This window comes from Rhinolophus ferrumequinum, chromosome 16, assembly GCF_004115265.2.
Source record: "Rhinolophus ferrumequinum isolate MPI-CBG mRhiFer1 chromosome 16, mRhiFer1_v1.p, whole genome shotgun sequence".
NCBI lineage: Eukaryota > Metazoa > Chordata > Mammalia > Chiroptera > Rhinolophidae > Rhinolophus > Rhinolophus ferrumequinum.
The window spans coordinates 23,247,650-23,266,866 of record NC_046299.1 but is presented as its reverse complement, the minus strand read 5'-3'; the positions used below and the strand labels follow the sequence as shown (position 1 = coordinate 23,266,866).

Below are 19,217 nucleotides of genomic sequence, written 5' to 3'. Positions count from 1 at the left end.
GCTCACTTCTCTCAGAGGACACACAGCTTCCTCGTCCCTCAGCCTCCTCAACCAAGTCACACAGGCAGGCCTGAGTGACAGTCCTAGCTGTGTGCCCTTGGGCAAGTAACTTCCCAGAGCTTTGGTTTCCTTATTAGTAAAGTGAGGGTTGCAGTACCTACTGCACAAAGCTGTTGTGAGGATTGCATTGAAATGTTATGTGTAAAATTCTTAGTACTTTGCACAGTGCCTAGCACATAACAAGCCCTTGGTAAAAAGGGGTCATTAATATTAATATTGTAATCATCATGTTACCTATCCCCCCCCTTTTGCCAAAATTTTCTCTTCCTGAGATTTCTATCCATTTTGCCATTTTTAACATTCTTCCTGGTTCTCTTACTGCATATGTATCCTTCCCCTCTCACCTCTAAAACAGAGATCCCGTATGAGTCTATCCGGGGCCTTTCTTCCTTATCTAAGTTCCCTTCTTTGGCTGTCTTGTCTTCTTCCCCAGGCTTCAGCTCTCAGCTCAGTGTGGATGGCTCTAAAATGTGCGTCTCTAGCCCCACCCTCTGCCTTAGTCTCTAGGCCACATAGTAGCCACCACCTATACATCTGGTTTTGGAAGCTGCTCAGGGCCAGAACCTTAGAACTGCCCTCCCTGCTGTGCCTTTATAGGGAGCAGGTGACAGCTTGCTGCTACACCCTCCATAGTCACCCTTAATCTCAAGACATCAGTCATGTGTGTGAGCACTGTGCCCTGAGCATGTCAGTGAGCCCCGCAAAGCCCCCACACAGACCACGTAGCCTTTGACAGGAGTTCCTGCTCAGCACGGGCAGAAAGCAGGCGTGAAGAAGGACCTCTGAGCCTGTCTCCCAACTGACACTAAGTTAATATTCTTTTCCTTATAGAGCAAGTGAGAAATACAGGGAAAGGGACTAATGACTATTTGCTCTGTTTTCACACAGGACTCATTAAAGTTGCGGTATTTAACGTATCTGCCAATACCAGGATGAGCAACAACAGTAACAATCAAATACTACCCACTTTCCCCAGACTAGCCGAGGAGCGGGGCTTTGAGACTCCTGTTGGGACACAGTTGGTCTGCAGTCGACCCAGGAGGGTCTGCTCAGCACAGCTGACTGCTTCCGTGCTGCTATCAGAAGATGTCTTTTATCTTTCATGAATGATTGGAACTTTGAAACCTCACCTCACTTCCCCTCCTCCTTTCCCCTCTGCACCCGTTTTTCCCTTACTTGGTTCCAGACAAAGATGACTTATAAATATATTTAGTGTTTTGCCAGAATCTCTCTTGCTTTGCCATTAAGCAGAAGAACCAGTTTCCCGATATAGCATGCTGGGAGAGACCCACTTCTAGGGGGTGCAACTTCCAGCCAGACAACGCCCAGTGTCTCCCCGTGAACTACAGGAATGCCCAGCGCCTGGCAAGATAGGTGCAGCCCCCCTGTGCTTAAGCGGAGACAGCTGTCTGTACAGCCTCTGGGGCACGAAAGAGAGACAAGAATGCGCACACTGGAAGGTCGGGTCTCTTTCCTTACATCTCTTTCTCTCTTTCTGTCCCTCTTTCCTCTCTCCCTCCACTCCCCTTCAACCTGTTTCTCTGCACCTGAGAAGAAAGAGTATGAAGAGAGTATCCTCAGTTAGCATAAGACAAATCAGCTAGAAAATGCGACACTTGGAAGAGTTAAATGCTGTTCAGTCAGAATTTCAAACCTAGGCTTTTGCTGCAAGTGACCCTATGTGACAACAGTAGGTTCTCAGACATGGTACTCTCATCATATTTGCAACTCTTCTCTCTTCTCCTAAGACGCACCCCCCTTCCCCCAAAAAAGGTGGGGAGCAGAAATTTCCTGGGCTCCATCAATGACCACATCTTTTCTGGACTCAGCAGTCTCCTTGATTCCATGTAGAGTGTGGAAAGGAGTTGCTGATTGCATTTCCTCTCATTAACAATTAGATGTGTAATAAAAAGCATTGTCCTTCATCTTAAATCACTGGCAAGGCTCAGCCTACAGAAAGGTTTGAAATGGCCAGAGCCAGTGGCTCGGTGCGTTCTGCGTAATGGTTCACATCTCTGATTTCCTTACCAGGGCCTGTGAGCACACAGGCGCCTGCATCTTTGCCAAGACCGCAGTCAGTGGCTTAAGAGGTGGCCAGGAGTAAAAGTTGATTTCTTTTTCATTTAGGTCAGTAAATATCATTTCTCAAAAATCAAGCTAATCATCTCAACCTTGCACTGCAGAACCTTCTGCTTTTCCCAAACCTGGTATTTACAAAGGGCAAAGCTGCCAGAGAGAACAGATCAGGGTGAAGTCTGGCACACAGGGTTTATTATGGGGCAGAAACTGCCTTCTCTTTCCTTTTCTTCCTCCTCCAGGTCTTATTGACTCTCCACTCTCCCCAACCAGTAAAGTTTCTCTGGCAGCTGGTGAACAGCATAAACAAATGGACCTCAGCAAGGCCCAAGCTGACCCAGCCACTTGAAAGGCTGGGCTGTCAGTGTACGGCACGTGTGCCACCCCAACCTGGGAGCATTAGGGAATACTGCCAGCCTGTGCCCCTTGTTTCCTGGGCAGGAGCGGCCCTCCACCGCCATTTCAAGTGGCATGGACACACCCATTAAAGGCCATAGCACAGCCTCAAGTTTCCTTGGAAGCTAAGCTTCAGGCCCATTGTGTCCATTCCTGATCAAAGCAGGAGGGGAGCCAGTTGCAGGTGACCTCAAGGCCAGGCCACCTTTAGTTTAGCAGAGGAAGGGGGGAGAGAAAGCCATCTTCACTCTTACCTCTGATTTGCAAGAAGGTATCCTCTTCCCAGAAAAAGAGGGTATGCTCTTCCCTTTTAAAATTACACATTAAAAGGCAGGTTGTGCATATGCATTTTTCATTCCTGCTTTATGAGTGCTTTTAAGCTTTTAGTTCCAGGTTAACAGTCAGAAAATACTTCCCGGTGTAATGATATGTCATTGCCTAGGAAATATTTTCTGAGTGTAATTCCCTTCCCAACTACCCAAACGCTACAGAGAAACTTTTTCTATCTAGTCACTATCAGGGTTCCCTGTCTATTGTGTTGACTATTAATGGCTTCTTGGGATTGGTGAAGGATTCTGCTATAGATGAAGCAGAGGGCCGTCAGCCCTGAAAAACACAGGCCAGGCATTAAAGAAGCACGGATTTTAAGCTATTTCAAAATATTGTCCAACAGCCATAACTTTACTAGCCCTTCTGTTATATGCTGCTGTTCAAAAGTGGAAGCTGTTGAATATTCATTGGTGCCCGGGGTTTTGCTCTCCCATCTAGGTTCAGTTGAAAGTAGATTGTTTCTGAGATTGTTCTGAAGCTTGTCCAGTACATCATAAATGAGATTGAGGTGGGCCCTGCAGTCTGGAGCCATTAGCTCCGTTGAGGATATTCTCCAAGTTGTCCTTTGCTGCTGATGAAATGGGAATGAAGTTAAGTGGTCTGAAAAACTTGAGTCAGTCACATTCTCAGCTCTGGGGGTCATTTACCAGTTCATTGTAGAAGAAATAATCAGGTAAGTAGAAGTTCATTTCCAGAGAAGGTAAACCCCACTTACCATCTCTGCATGATTTCAGTGGGAATGGATTATCACTAATCCCCAACTGGGCTAGAATAAATGTAAAGTTTGACCTTTTTAAAAAGAGAAACAAAGAAAGTCTCAGCACATTTAAAGGAATGGTAGAAAAGGAACTGGCGGTGTCTCTGGGCTCTGAAATGAAATGTCTCCATTGTAGATTAGTCTCTTCTCACTAAAATTCCAATGTGGGCCTGAAAGAAACATTTCTTAAAGGTGGGAGGAAGCCCCTTCCAAGGTGGGGAAGGGGCGTGTGCAAGCAGGCTCTGGGATGTGTGCAAGCTCTCCGTTCATACTGGGGATGCCTGGACAAAACCAGCATGCCTTGCTGCACGTGTGTGTATTTCCACCCGAGAACATCCCTTTACTTTCCTATGTGCAGTTTGAAAGTAAATGTGAATTGTGAATGGGAGGCCTTTTACATTTGTCCCTTGGCAAAATTCTTTCTGGTGATTCTTTACCAGAAACTTCAGAGACAGGGACTCTCTGGAACTCTAAATAATAAAGTCTGGGCTTCATAACTTGTTTCCAAACTGAAAAAGACCCTGGGACCCTGAAATCATTCTGTTTTCTGCCTGAGTAAGAAAAATCCTTTTTATTTTGTAAAATCAAAAGCTGAAGAGAAGAAAGTAGGCACTCTTCTCCGATGCCGTCTCTTGGTATCCATTGGTCTAAACAGCTGGGGTTGATCTCCTTCTTAGCATTTGACTATGTATGGAAACAAAGGGCTTGGGATGGAGAGGGAGGGGTATATTGGAAATAATTAGGGCGATTTTTTTTTCTTTCCTAGAATTAGATTAAATGCCTTGGTATTGTTGACCTTCTTGGCATCCTCCATTTACCTGAGATGGTAATACCTTCCTACGTGAAGTGGGAGCAGTCCAATCCAGAATAGTGCCAGCCTGTGGGGCTAGGCTACAAGCTTGATTCTCGAGGAATCCAAGGTACTTCCAAGTAGAAAAAGGGATGCTTAGATCACCACCACCACCTGTGACCGGCAAGTTCTTTGGTCATCAGGTTTACCATATGACATTAAAGTCACACATTTCTGATCTCCTTCCCCGTTTGGGTGAGTTCAAGCTGAAGAACATGGAAAGGTGCCCGTGCTTCGCCTTGCCTTCCTCACTACCGTCCTAGAATAACAACTCTCACGACTAACACGTGCACCCAGGGCCTGCAGGCTGAGTCCCTCTCCCTGGGCTCCAGCCACACAGCTGACCACGGACAGCCCAGAGCCCCTGACTTTCTCCACAGTCTCAACACAATCGGTGGCAGAAAGACAGCCATGTCTTAGGGCAACCCAGCTGAGCTTTGCTGCTTGTTACTTTTACCTGTAGTTCATTTGTGATTTCAGAATTCTTAAACTGAGGAAAGAAACCAAAAGGGCATGATTATGGCTACCTGATTTCAGGTGGAACTTAATGCATTGATATCCTAAAACCTCTGTGTTGGAAGTTGGGTACCAATGATCTGAAATTTCCTAGAGGCAGATGGTATCTAAACTATGTGCTCTCCAGCTGACTTTTAGCTGCTGATCGGCCGTGTCTGTGTTTAGGGATGAGTGTAGTAAATAGTATTATAAAGCATCACCTCCCCTCTATCCCTTTCCCTTCTTGGACACTGAAGGAAAGACCAACAAGGAAGGTTAGACCTCTGGGTACCAAGGAAACTGTTACCGTCCCAAATTAGTGATCACTGAAGCCCACCCCAGACTTCTGAGGGCTTCTCACTAGACTCCCACTAGGGGCAGGCCTGGCAACAGATGTTGAGCCCTTTGTTCTCTAGACTTAAGTACTGACTGCTTTGACTTTTGTGATTATGTTTTGGTGATGTGTAGTCAATGTACCAATTATGTTCACAACCTAGGATCATGATAATAGAGTGTGTTTTGCTTTTTTTTAACTGTTCAGAAAAAAGTAACTTAAATTACAAATATAAGATTAAAGTGAATTTTCTAAGTGTCTTGTCTCTTTGTCCAACATCAAGAGGACAGTGAGGTTTTCAATATACAGATTGAGGGGGTGCACAGATACCTGACGTGAGAAAACAACACTGGCCTGTAGACAAGTCAGCCAACTGGTGTGAATACATATGGGGCCCCTGGCGTATCGTTAATGCTCCGTGTTGAATTAAATTTAAGCCAAAATGGTATCTAATTTGGGAACTGGTCAACATAGCCTATAACAATCCCACTTGAACCCAGAACTTAAATGCTCCTCTGCCACCGGCCTCCTCAGAGGATGAGAAGACGGGTTCTCCTGCATCCCATTTGGTCAGTTTCTAGTCAGGTGAGCTCACCTTCAGGAGCAACCTCCAGAGAGACACCAACAAGGTGTAAAAATGAAGGGAGCATTGACTGGGAGAAACCCACCCCCTTTCCCTCCTTCAACCAATCCTAGGGAGATGGGTGCAAGGTTACAGGCAGGGCAGGCCTCCCTCCTGTCCCTCTTCTCCCCTCCCACAGTCACAAGTAGAACCCTTGTCAAAGTGAACCCAGCCCGGTTTACATCAGCTTTCAGTAGTAGTATCCTCCCTGCTCCACCTGGCTCCCCAGCGGTCAGCCTGTGGTCTCTGCCTGTCGTTCCTCGACGTACCATCCTCAGGCTGGCAAGTCAGGGCCCCAGGGCAGACCTACCCTTGCGGGAGCTGGAGGCATAACCAAGCATCAGGTGTACGCTGTGTTTTGCAGATGGGGAACCTCAGCAAGAAAAGAGGCTCCCCACAGGAGTCGCCTCCCTGACAACTAAGGATAGGGAAGGAGGAGTCAGCGGAGACCAGTCAGGGCCTCTTGCCAGCCGGACTCCTGAGCCTAGTATTGAGCAGAGGCTGGGCCAGCGGGATTGTGGTCTCACCTTCAAACCCAGTGTCAGATGGTTTCCCTCAGGAAGGCCGGAGTCTAGGGCACCCCCGGAGGACAACCCTGAAGTCACTGTTTCCCAAAGCCAGGCTGGGCTAGGTTGGGATCCCTCTCCCCTTGACACCTATAGCTGTGCCACCGTCAGCAATGACTAAGGGGAGGAGACCTCTCTTCTTCCTGATTGGCTCTTGCCAAGTAAGAGCATTTTATTAGGCTGCTAATTAAAGCACTTCGTTAGCAGCGGGAGAGGCCGGGTGGGTGCCTGGTGAGATGGAGCTGAAGCCGGGAGAAATCGTTTTCTTCCCCCCATGGAAGCAGAGCCTGTCAGAGAACCCTGCCAGTCCCCACCCTCTCCCGCTGAGCCTACCACACCCCTTGCTTTCAATTAGCAGCTCTGAGGGGAGTGAGGTCATTACCAAGCCCAGGTGGAGAGTCCTCCCCTGCCTCAGGCCACGTAGTCCTTCAGAGGCTGTCTGGTCCCCACGCACCTTCCTTGGAGTCTGGGCCGCCCAACGGGCTGTGCTCTCCCCACTAAGGAATGGCCCTTGGGTCCCATCCCTGAGGCCATTGCTGGCAGTCACCTAGTGAACAGGGTGATCAGTCCCTTGTCACGTCGTGGTGTGAACTTCCATGCCCTTTCTCACCAAAGGCTCACAGTGTTACTAGGAAATGTGACCTTCCTACCCATCCCTTTGCAAGAGCTGATCCCTCGTAGACCCCAAGTGGGTCACGGAGGACGAGAGGCTGAGGGTTTTACAATCCCAGCCTCACAGACAGAATCCTCTGGTCCCTAGCTCGTCACACATTTGAGGCATTACCCATTTGGTCCAAATGAGCCCTACGCAAGTCCTCTCCCTCCAGCAAGAGAGGAGGGCCTGGCCATGACTTAGCAAGAGGGAGCTGGCATGCAGGGTCATAGATAACCCCTCTCCAGAACACTCCTGTCCCATCTTGCTGCCCTCCTCACCCCCTCACTTAACTGCAGAATTAGCACCAGCCCAGGCTGGGAGGGCAGATTTATGGTTAGGCCTGCCTCTCTCCATTTAACCTGAGGCCGGCCCGAGCTCCAGACACTAAATTAGATTTTTTTGACAATTAGAGAGACTAATGGGCACATCGCCATCCCCAGAGCCAGATATCCAGCAAGGCCGTCCTTTAATGTCCACACTGGCCAGCAGCCCCTCCCCAGCCCCCTCTCCCCTAGTGGGCATTTCTCTCCCATGGCCTGCATCTCTCTGCCAGGCTCTGCATGCACTTCTGAGGCTTCTCTGGTTCCCTCTCCCTTGATTTCTTACCCTCTCCTTCCTACCTCTTGCCCAAGGCCAGCTCGGCTCTGGAGCTCTGCCCCGCCTTGCCTTCCTTTCTTGTTGCTCAGCCTTCTGCCCTCCCATGACTTCTCTCTCCATCTCCACCTTCCCCAGGGCCCATCCCTCTGTAACTTCCATCTGCCCATATTAGACTGCAAGCCCCCTGAGGGCAGGGGCTTGTACCCTATCTATCCCATCCTACGTGCTCAGCAACCAGTGGGTGCAAAATATTTGTCCTGAGCCTTCCTCCCTTCCTCCTCTCTCTGAGCTGCTGGATCTCCAAGGCTTGCCCACCCTGCCCTGCTGACCCCAGGCCCAGCCCTAGCTCTGGCCTGGCTCTGCTCCAAGGTGGACTAGGTCCCCTTCCCTGCAGCCCCTCAGCTCTGGCCCTTCTTGGGCTTGGTGGGTAATGAGATTGCAGTAAGTGGTGTTGGGTGGGGGGGAGCTGCTCACATTCACTCAGGCAGACTCATAGCTCTGTCAGGCTGATTGGTCCTGAGTGGAGGCACGAACGGCCCCCCATGGACACGCTGAGATTGGTTATAAAATTACAAGCATTTGTTCTGCTGTCAGTGGCCTTCTCTCCCTCCCCTCTGCCTGCCTGCCTGGGCTCCCCGCCGCCCCCACCCAGCCCTCTCTCCCTTGGGGTCAACCCACACACCTGAAGGACCCTGGCCAACAGGCCGCCATGGCAAATGGGGTCATGGCAGAAGGCCCCATCCTGGCAGGCCTTCATGCATCGGCCCTGGGATGGTCAGCTCAGGCTGGCTGCAGAGTGACGTGACCCTGTGCTCAGGGTTTCTTACTCCCTGAGGGTACGTGGGGTTAGGGCTCAGGGCAAACAGGCCTTGGAATCCAGAGCTTAGATCCCGAGCCCAGAGGGAGATGTCCTGAGCCCAGGCCTCCCTGGGGCAACCAGTACCCACGCCTTTAGGGGGGTCCCGGGCAAGGGTGTGGGAGATGGGGGCCTCCCATGCTGAAGGAGGGAGCAACAACGGCCAGGGCAGTGGGAGAAGCCCACCTCTATTCTCTTCATATGGCCAATCCCCTGCCCTGTACACTGACCCCAAGCAAGGACAAACAGGCCCCTAGTAGAGCCCCCTGCTGCCTAGTCCCTGAAGCCTGAGCCAGGTCTAAAAGCCAATATGGCCCACCAGACGCCTGCTGTGGTTACCCTCTACAGGCTAAGTCCCCTCAGCTCTGCCCCTGCACTCATCTTCTAGGGCCAGAGACCAATAGCCATCAGTCCAGTCCTCTGGCCCTAACAGGACCCCAATTATTCCCCAAGCATGGGTGCCTTGAAAACCTGTTTCCTGCCCTGGCGTGCTCTCTCAGAGAGAAGCACCCCGTCCTGGCCCTGCCCCTGCCTGACACACATGCCAGCCCAGGCCCTCTTACTCTGGCCTCTGGGTCCCCTTCCCGCCGCCTTTTCTCCAACAAGGCCCTCTCCCCTGACCTTTGCTCCAGCCTCAGTCCCCACCTGTTTGTCACCATCCTGTCAGGAGGCGCCAGGACACCCTGTAACCAGCTTGGGGTGGGGGCACGTGCTGAGGGGAGGGCTCCCCAGCTTGGAGTGGGGAGCTGTAGGGGGCAATATCTCCTGGCTGCTGGCTACAAGGGGCCTTCCTGCCATCCGTCATCCATTCTCAGCCCAGAATGTATTTGCTGTAATTACATCTTTAATTAGGGTGGTGACGGCTCATTGTTCACCAACAATGATAGATCAGATCCTCCCGCTTGCCATCCTCCTTCTGTCCAGCACTCTCTAGTTCGGCTCTCCTCCGACTCTGGGCTCTGGGGTTGGGAAGGATACACGAGAACCTAGTCTCTTCCCACTGAGTTCTGGGCACTAAGGCCTAGAGCAGCAATGAGCTCCACCCCAAGGGTGATTATGTCCTTTTAGATCCCTAGGAGCTCCCAAGGGACTGATTGGACCCTGATACCTGCACCCAGGACTCCCTGCTAAAAGGCTGCTGTGGCCACCAGATGTCTCCTTGGTCCCAACTAGCCAGGTTTGGGGGTGGGGTGCTAATGTTGCCCCATTCACACACATGCCAACATCACCACACCCAGGCTGGGCCTGGGCCACACTCTCCTCATTTGAGGAGCTGACAAACTCAAAAAGCCTCACAACGCTAGGCTGTGGGGTGTATGGGTGGGTGGCCCTGTCTCCAAGCTTCCCTGTGCATTAATCAGCGTCTCTGACCAAAGCCTCCACTCCCATACCCTGAAGCCCACCCAGGCCCAAGTCTGCACGTGGCGGGTGTTCAATGACTCAGTGAATGACCGCTCAGTCAGGGAGGGGAGGTCAGAGCTCCTCATTGGAGGTCAGGGCCTGGTTGGCGCCCATGCTGAGCCGGGGGGCCAGAATGGGCCCAGGACTAAGGCCCAGGACCCTCGAGGAGGCCTTGTGAGGGCAACAACCTTACTCTGGGTTAAAATCCCAGCCTGCTGGTTGTGACATTGGGTAAGTTCTGTAACCTAAGCCTCAGTTTCTTCATTTCTAAAATGGAGATGAAAGCAGTGTCCTCCCTACCTTGTAAGATGGCTACAGAGTCACTGAGACTCTGTAGAGAGCTGCACATAATGAGAAGAGGCCAGGCTAAGGTGGTGGCAGCTGCAGGGGAAGGTGGTGGCTGAGCAGCTATGGGGAACCACCTCTACAGTGGCTGGCTCATGACACCAGGAGCTGGGAGGTAGCCTCCGTCTTGGTTTGAGGAAGGCCTTGCCTGCTCCAAGCACCGCTGAGCACAATGGTAGGGGTGGCAGGGCTGTGACAAGGTGGTGTAAGTTTGGGGGCACAATAATTGCACAGGACAAGCTTGCTGACAGGAATTGGCTGGCCTCCTTTCAGAGCTGCAGGGACTCTTCCTGCAGTGTGGTCAGGATCTGGTCAGAGAGGGGCCCTGGTGAGTGAGGGAGGCGCCATGCCCTGGCCTGATACAGAGGGAGGTGCTGGGAGGGAGAGCCTGGAGGCCCAGCGGGGAGCTTAGCCTGTACCTTATCTTTAAGGGGGCTGGGCTTCAGGAAAGGTGGAAGAGGGTACAGGAGAGAGATGGAGTGTATCCTCTGCCCTTTCTACCTTCCAGCTCTAAAATTCTATGACTCCCCTCCTTCCATGGGCTGTACTATTTCCCACAGAGCCTCCCTACTCCCAGAGGTGCCCCCCTTTCCATTCCCTCTTCCCCAGTGACCCTCTACACCCCCTTCCCAGAGTGACTCCAAAGCCCAGGCTGGAAGGATGAGCTGTACCTAGCGGTAAGTATGCGCAACATTACATATGTATATTGGAGAGTAAATAACCCCAAAAAGCGCCTTGTAAATAGACTCCGAGTTTATCCTTTATTAATGAGGCACCGAGTGCCCTGCTGTTTTAGAGCAGCGAGACTTTCATAATATCAAAACCTAAATTACACTTGCGTCTCTCATCCCAGGGACGAGTATCTTTCGGCTCCGTTTGCAGTGAGTAGGCAGGGATCCCTCCTTGCCCTGCCTGGGACATGTTGGCAGTTTTCTTCTGACTGGTGGGAGGGTGGGAAGATGTACGTGCGTGCCTGTGTCCCGACACATACCTGAGTCCCCAGAGAGCTCAGAGTCTAAGGCCTTGGTCCAGCAGGTGAGGGCCACTTGGGATGCTGGTGTTCATTTCCTACATGGCGTTTACAGGATGAAGGGGTCACCCCAGGCTCTGGGGTTTGGAGGTGTGGGATGGGGCAGTGGATACTTACAAGCTCTGTGACCAAGTCACTCCTTGCCTCTCAGCTTCAGTTTCCCCATGTGTAACATGAGGATAAACATCTTCCTCATGGGATGGTTGTGAAGACTCAGTGGGTCCGAAGTGGGGGTTGATGCCGAGTAAGTGCTTGTCAAATGTGAGCCATGATAGTGACTATGGAGACGACAATTAGCTCCCCTCTTTGGAATGGGACACCAGTGTCTTCTCTTCAGTTCCGGGAACAGATCACAAGTGGGCCACAGAGCTCTAGCTCCATCCTGGTACCAAGGTCCTGCGCCGAGAGGGGGATACCCGGGCCTGTCTCACCCCCAGCACAATCAAGACCTGACCTTCCAGTGCCCCCCAACCCTGCTCAGCCAGGGCAAGGTACATGGACTCTCTTGATTCCCCGTGTCCAAGGCCTGTCTTGGGTCCCTTGGGGATTGTGCCCACCCTACCCCAGGCCTGACCCAAGCTAAGCTAGGTGGGCAGGTGGGCATGTGGGTGCCATGTGGGCAAGATTTACAGCCTGGCCGGCTAGGCTCCTGGTGCTCCGGAGGGCGTCATGTCGAATCTGTCCCATTATATGGACAGTTGAGTTTAATAGTCATTGTGTGCTCACTCTGAGCCCAGCAAACATTGCGGGGCGACACCCCCTCCATACGAGCCGCCCGCTCCCCAGCCACATGGCCCATCCGTACAGTAAATTAAAAATATGAATCACTTCTCCCCACTGCCTCCCCAAACGCTCATCTTGTCAGCCTCTATGTTGCCTTCATTTGTATTACCTTAATTTAATGTTAATTATGGTCTTCATTTACAAGGAACAAGCAAGCCCTGCTCTGCCAGGGGACCTTCCCTCCACCCCTCCCCATCAGCCCAGGAGGGAGAGGCTGGGGGAGAAGGGGAATTTGGGGGGCTACAAAGGAGTAAGGAAGGCAGTTCGGGGGAGGGCAGGAGGTGAGATCCGAGCCATTAGTGGCTGGTGGTGACTCGGGAGGGACTAGGAAGACCCCCCATCTCCTCCACAAACCCTGGCTTCAATCATTTATTCATTCAACAGTTATTTATTGAGCACCTAATATGTGCCAGACAACCAGGGACAAGAGAGATGGGGGGAGGGGGTCTCCTTCCCTACTAATGGCTAAAGGAGTCCCCTCTCCCATCCTGAAGAGAATGCACAGGAGAGCATCATCAGGAAGACATATCATCCATGCCCCAACTGGGCTGGTACATGACCCAGCCCAGAGGGCACAGGACATGGGCGAGAAAACTGCTTTCCCTTCCAAGCTCCCTTCTTAGCTACTAACGCCATCCCTACCCCAAACTGCCTGGCACCCTTTCCAGTCAGGAAGTTCTTTCTGGAGTCTTTCCAAGTCCCTCTTGCTGCAGATCAGTCTAGGTTCAAAGCCTGAGTGGGGCCCGGAGTAGACGAAGGGTGACGTCCAGGCTGCACTGTGTCTGAAGGTTGTGAGGAAGGCATTGTGGGGATCACCACCCATAACTCCACCACCCAGTCCTGCCGACCTGCCCAAAGCCCTTGTGTCTGAGAGGCCTGGGAGGCCTGAGTGACCTTTTGGCTGTCCCTGTGCTGCCACACTCTGCAATGCAATGGGACGTACAGTCACAAGCCTGTAGAGCCTGTAGGGGGCTCAATAAATGTTGGTGGCTGATGTCACACGTGTGCATATAGGGAGCTGGCAAAGGGCCACCTGCACTCAAGCTGCCATTAACCACGAACACCAGCCCCTCCCCCCAGCGCGCGTCTCCTCTACTGGGGAAGAGGATCTCCAGCTGGGAATATCTGCTTGACAGATGAGGCTGTTCTGAGTGTGTGTCTGCATGTGTGTCCGTCTCCAGGGATCCTTGATCCACACACCGGGACATGTGTCCCCCCAGGATTGGCGTGCCCGCTCATGTCCCGTGTGCTTGTATATATGTACATGAGCGTGTGTCCAGCAGGCCCACGTGCACGTGTGCGCGCCTGAGCTCATGCACGCGATACCCCCCACCTCCGCCTGTCAGCAGCGCTGATGACATTGGCGCAGAGGAAAGTGATGACAAATGCCCGTTATCAGCGAACGAGGCCGATGACAAATGGGCGGGCGCCCGAGCAGCCCCATTACGCTGTAATAACAGAAGATGGATGGCCTGGCGCCCCCAACCCCCCACCCCCTGCGCCGGTAACGGGAGCCGATCCGGCTCCGCCCGCCCGGGAGGGAGCCGAGCCGCCTGCCTGGCCGCCAATCACGGCGGGCGGGGCCGAGATGCCCAGGCCCGGGAGCTGAGAGCCCAAGCGGCCGCCCCGCAGCGTAGGAACAAAGCAGCGCGCTCAGCGGGAGCAAGGGGCGCACTGGGCGTCAGGCTTGCCGGCGGCCAGGACATGCAGCTGTGCACACACATGGCCTGCACACGCACCAGCCGCCTGTGTCCTTGCACGGTGCACCTGCAGCTCCCCCACCTCACAGGACCACGGACACATGCTTTTGTGCCATGCATGGGCATACATCTGCCACCAGATCTGGGTACACACCCACCAAAGGAAATCCACGTACACAGAGCCATGCATACCGCTGCACCTGCAATTCATGCACATGCCTGCAGAAACCACTTGTCTGGGCATGTATGCTCTCAAGATGCCTGCACATGCATGGATAATATGTGTACACATAAGCAGAAATGCTTGTGCGTGGACAGAAGCCCTTACACACAGCTCTGTGCACACAACTCAGGGCCTCCAAACACACCCACACCCTCACACAAAAGATACCCACAGCTGCATCAACAAATATTAACTGAGCCCCTACCACTCACATGTCAACTAGGTGCTGTGGAGTTACAGTGATGCATATAACACCATCGCTGTCGTCTAGAATGTTAAGCCTCCTAGAGGGACCAGACAAATGGCTACGAGTGAAGGCAGAAGATGATTTGTGCTTTGACTCAAGCCCATAGCTTGTGATGTGAAATTTCCAACTGGAAAATCAGAAAATTCTTCCTGGAGGAGGTGGCTAAGGAAGAGTAACTTTTCAAAAGGAATTGAATTCTGGGGGAAAAAATAAAGGTATGGAAATGTTAAAGTGTAGGGAGTGTTTGAGGCCAAGCAAGGAGTCTAAGAAGCTAGGAGTCCAAGCAAAGGGAGTTGGGTGAGTGTGGTGGGAATGAGACTTCACAGACAGACTGGGGATGTGAGGCTGGAGCCGGGAAGGGGCTGGAGGTTACGGGACCAATGGGGAGGCAAGTCCCCACGAGAAAGCAGGAGGCCTGAGCTAGTACTGGACGTAGAAAAGGAGAGGACCAGGAGGTCAGTAAAAGTAAAGTAAGCCTGTGGGAGGTGTCAGGCAGGGCGGGCTTCACAGGCATGTGAGCTGTGCAGTCCCACAGGGCCCTGCATTTAGTAGGGCCTTCTGCTGGATTTAATGCTGTCTTGAAACTTTTTATAATTGTATAATACAAAGCCTGTATTTTCGTTTGGCACTGGGCCCCCAAAATTATGTAGCCAGGCTGGAGCCAGGGATCTCAGGTTTCCAAACCTCCAGTAGGACAGGAGGAGGAGCAGGGGTTGGGGGGATGGTGAGTTTGGTTGGGGCCAGCGGTGTGGGGGAGTCTGGATGTGGAGTGAGGGGTTGACGTGTTGGGTGAGGATTCATTGTCTCCATCCCCAGAGTGGGAGCTGGGGCCTCACATAGGCCTCTGGCATGCTTGTTTCTACTCCTCGGTGAGCACACACGCAGCCACAGGCCGTAGAGGTGCCTCTTAAAACATACCTATCTTATGTACTCCCCTTACTGGAGTATAAGCTCCCCAGAGTCCCTATGTCCCCAGGGCATAGCACATGCTTGCCACTTAATACCTGCTTGTTGAAGGAATATGTGATGCGTGAATGAATGCGCACACGAGTCCACACGTGTACACACTGGGCATCCAGTCACTCACCATGAGGGGTACATGCAGGCCCAAATATGTTCCTCTAGCCACTGCCCTATACTGCCTCCAGGGTTGTTCTGTCCCCTGGTATCCACTTTGGGGTAAGAATGCCCTTGCCTCAGTGGCCCCCTCATTGGGTATCTCCTGTGTAGAGCAAGCTGGGCAGAAGTTAAGGACGAGCTGGCAGACGGAGGAGCCCAGCTGATGGGGTGGGTGGGAGAGGCTATGATTTGGAGCCAGAGGATCTGAGTTCAAGTCTTAGCTCCTTCCTCTGCTGACTGCTGCTTTCTGTGCTTCAACTTCTTGGGACTACAAGATGTAAACACACTTACACAGGCACCTTGATGCTGACAGAGATTATTAGAGATATATTTCAAGTCAGGTATTGCGAGAGTGTGAGGACAGAGCCAGGAGAACAGTTTCCAGGCTCTCGGCCTCACGTGGAAAAGTGCTGGCTTGGGTAGTAGATGGCTATCAGCTATGACTAGTTGGCCATCAGCTGTTACCAGTTAGTCAGTTAGCCATTGGCCACTGATATAACTGCCGAAGCTGAGCTAGTAAGCGCAGAATGCAGCTAGCAAGTGAAGTTGGTTGGCAGAGAAGTGGACAGAAAGTTGCGGATCGTGTGGCTCCTGCTTCCTGTGTCTCCAACCCAGCCGCCAGCGAGAATATAGTGGTATGACTCCCCTATCTATGGCTCCGTGGGTGTTCCTTTTTGGCCTCACTGTATCCTGCGTTCTGTGTGGGGAGAGGGAGCCGAGACCCTGCATGACAGAGAGCTACTTCCTTCCCCTCAACAATGGGTTCCCTGGGGTGTTGACAATAGACTGGGGACCCAGGGGATAAGCCAGGTGACCTCAAACAGGAGAGAAGTTGGCAGACCAGGGATGAGGAGGCTTTGGTCCACTCTCAATAGAGCCAGATGATCTAGGAGTTGAGACTCAGCCTCCACCCCACCCTCCACCCCCACCTCCCACAACCCACCTGCCAGTAGTAACACAGGGCAAATATGAGGTGCCCCGATGACTAAAGTAAACACTCTGACTGCAGGTAGCTTGGGGTAGTGGGAGGCAGAGGACACCTTCAAAGATATGGGCTGGGGGAGGGAGCCTGGTGGAGGGGGATGGAGGGGAGTAGAGAGCAACATGGTTCCCCCATTTCTCTCCCAGAGTGTCCTGCCTTCTTCCTGAGAGGTACTCCACCTGCTAACTTTGGCTTCCCAACATGAGACACTCTCCTGTTCCTGCCTATAGAATGGAGGGTGGGTGGGGGGCATTCCCAGGCCCCTCCACCTGTCTCCCTCACCCTCATGTGACTCACTTTGGGTCTTTCCAGTATGTTCTGGTCCCTGCTTCCTCCCTCACTATTTCAGCTGTGTTAACCATCACCTCCCAGACCCTCCGAGAGCCCTCGGGGAAAACCCCAGCAAGGGGACTGAAGTGAAAGGCTCTGGGACTAGAGAGATGCAGCCAGGAGGAAAGGGACAGCAGCTAATGGGCCTCCTCCCTCCTCCCTCACCAGTTCACTTTTTCTGTAGCGTTATTGACCCGTCATTAGTTATCCGTCCAAGGTCGCTGGGCCTGGCCCAGCCATAAATCATGGCAGCTGGAGGGGCCAGAGCAATGGTTCCCAGGATACAGCAGAGACCTGGGCCCCCAGCACACCCCGTAGGACTGCGAATTTCCCCAGTCTTAGGAGAGCTTCCCACCCACCCCATCCGCCTCCCCTTCCTCTTCCTCCACTCTCCCTTGCCATTTGCTTCTTCCCTGCCACCTCTCCCTCCATCACTCACTCTTTTCTCCTCTCCCCATCTTTTTCTACAGCCACCACCCCCCTACCCCGGCTCTGCGTACTAAGTTGGTGAGCGAAGGGGGAGGAGGGCATACTGGGTAGGTACTGGTTCGCTCTCATTGGGTGTTTCACTCCACCTGGTCTCCCAGTTTAGAGCTTCCAGGAACAAGGACAGAATTCACTCGGGGGAAACCGAGGCACAGAGTCCCGACCAGAGGCGAGTCTGGGAAAGGGGGCCCACTTAATTCAGCATCAACGTCACCAGTCCTGGATCCACAAACCCTTCTCCCCTGCCGAGTCATGAGAGGGTCGACCCACCCATGGAGGGGCGCGCTAGGCCACATCCTCATCGGCCGCCTTCTCCAGATAAGCGAGGGGCCGCATTGCTCAGTCAGGACCCTTCCAGCCCACTCCCCATCCCCAGAGCTCGGAGAGAAGCCCTCGGGGCAGTTCCTCCGCGGCACCTGCCGCCCCCTCTACTACACCTCTGTCTCTGGTCCTCGCACTCGGTCAGTGCTCTTCGCCTGTCCTCGCGCGCCCTCTGCTGGCGTCCTCTGGGAAGCGCGCCCGTCCGCCTCAATACCCGCCCCACCCCCAGCGCGACACACCTCCTGGTAGCTGCCACTGCCCACCCCAAGTCTCCGCCCAGAAGCCAGATACCGCCCCCTCTGCCCCCGCCCTGGAGGGTGTACCCTGGCGCGCTTCCTGGTTCCGTCCAGCCTGTGCTCCGGAGCAGCCGCTCCCATTCCAGATCCCAGAGAAGCCCGTCTTTCCTATGGAGTGGAGGGAATGAGGTCCCGAAAGACAGAACTTGAAGCGTGGGGTGGAGAGAGCATTTCTCTTGTCCGTGGAGCCAGGCTCTGGAGGGGCATCTGCAGTCCGAGAATATACTTCACAGGCAGCAGTGGGGTTCCTTCAGGCCATCTCCCTAGGTCCCTCCTCCATCACTTGGTCCTGTGGCTTCCGCAGGAACTTGGGTGGGGGAGGCTCAGGGAGGCCCTTAAGGAGGGGACTTTGGTGCTCAGAAGCTCTGAGATGGGGGCTGCAGTCCTTGGCCCCTGAGGTAGGAAGCTGGGGCTGCCCAGAGCTCCAGGCTGTTCTCTGGCAGGGAGAGAAAGGGCATGACCTCTGGGTCCTCACTCCTGGGGCCAGACCCAGAGGGTCCTGGGTTTTCTCCCCATTATGCAGCTTGGAACAAAGAGGGCAGGCCAGGGGGTGATCCCTTTCCCCTGGGGTGTTTGGCCTGGCAAGTAGGTAGGGTGCCTGACCAGAGGCCCTTGTCAAGCAGGTCCAAAGTGCTCCCATACAGTGCTGAGTTCAAGGTCACGGTGATGAGAAATGATTCCTTAAAGGAAGCCTGGGGCTGGGGGTAGAGGATGTCTCAGGCCAGGCTGGGACCAATTGTGGGAGCAAGTCAGGCATTGGGGGATAGGGTGGGAAAGGAGGCAGATGCAGGTACATGTGTGAGAGAATGAAGGGAAAGAGGCAGGTTTGTGCAGGGACACAGGTGGGGACTATGGGGGCAGGTGAGGCATATATGGGGATATATGTAAGCTATAGAGCCAGGACCCCTGCTTCCACACCCCTAATGCCCTAATACAGATGGGAGGTCAGGGGGTCCCATCACAGGGTAAGGGGGCATTTGCTTTCAAAACCCCAGGTTTCAGGGCCAGGGTCTGTGTCCTTGAACATCAGCATTAGGAAACCACAGACTGAAAAGCTCAGGGCTCCTTGCTTTGGATACATGGGAGAAAAGAGAGGGGTTAGGAGAGAAAACCCAGTTAAATCTTGGCTAGAGCCATTCCCAGAGGGGAGCCAGGGAAACCAGATGGGCTTCCTGGGTCACAGAGATCTAAGTTGAAACCCAGCTCTGCTCTCGTGTGCTGTGTGATTTGGCACAAATGAATGAACTTCTTGGGGCCTCACTTTCCTCATCTGCAAAAGGGGAATAATGCAACTACCCATAGGGCGATTGGGAAGGTTACATGATATAATCCATGTACAGGACTGGGTTAAGGGTGAGTA

The 19,217-nt window shown here is 53.1% G+C and overlaps 1 protein-coding gene across 13 annotated transcripts in view; it reads left to right on the top strand.

The window, feature by feature from the left end:
• Positions 1–5,518, top strand: part of BTRC (beta-transducin repeat containing E3 ubiquitin protein ligase) — a 164,233-nt gene extending 158,715 nt beyond the window's left edge. For 7 of the 13 annotated variants that reach the window (XM_033130379.1, XM_033130380.1, XM_033130375.1 and 4 more), the window contains one exon: positions 949–5,517. The gene's annotated coding sequence lies outside the window, so the exon portion shown is untranslated. Of the gene's footprint in view, positions 1–948 lie in introns of all 13 variants that reach the window. The other 6 variants (XM_033130373.1, XM_033130372.1, XM_033130371.1 and 3 more) reach the window with 2 other exon arrangements.
• The last annotated feature ends 13,699 nt before the right edge of the window (positions 5,519–19,217 follow it).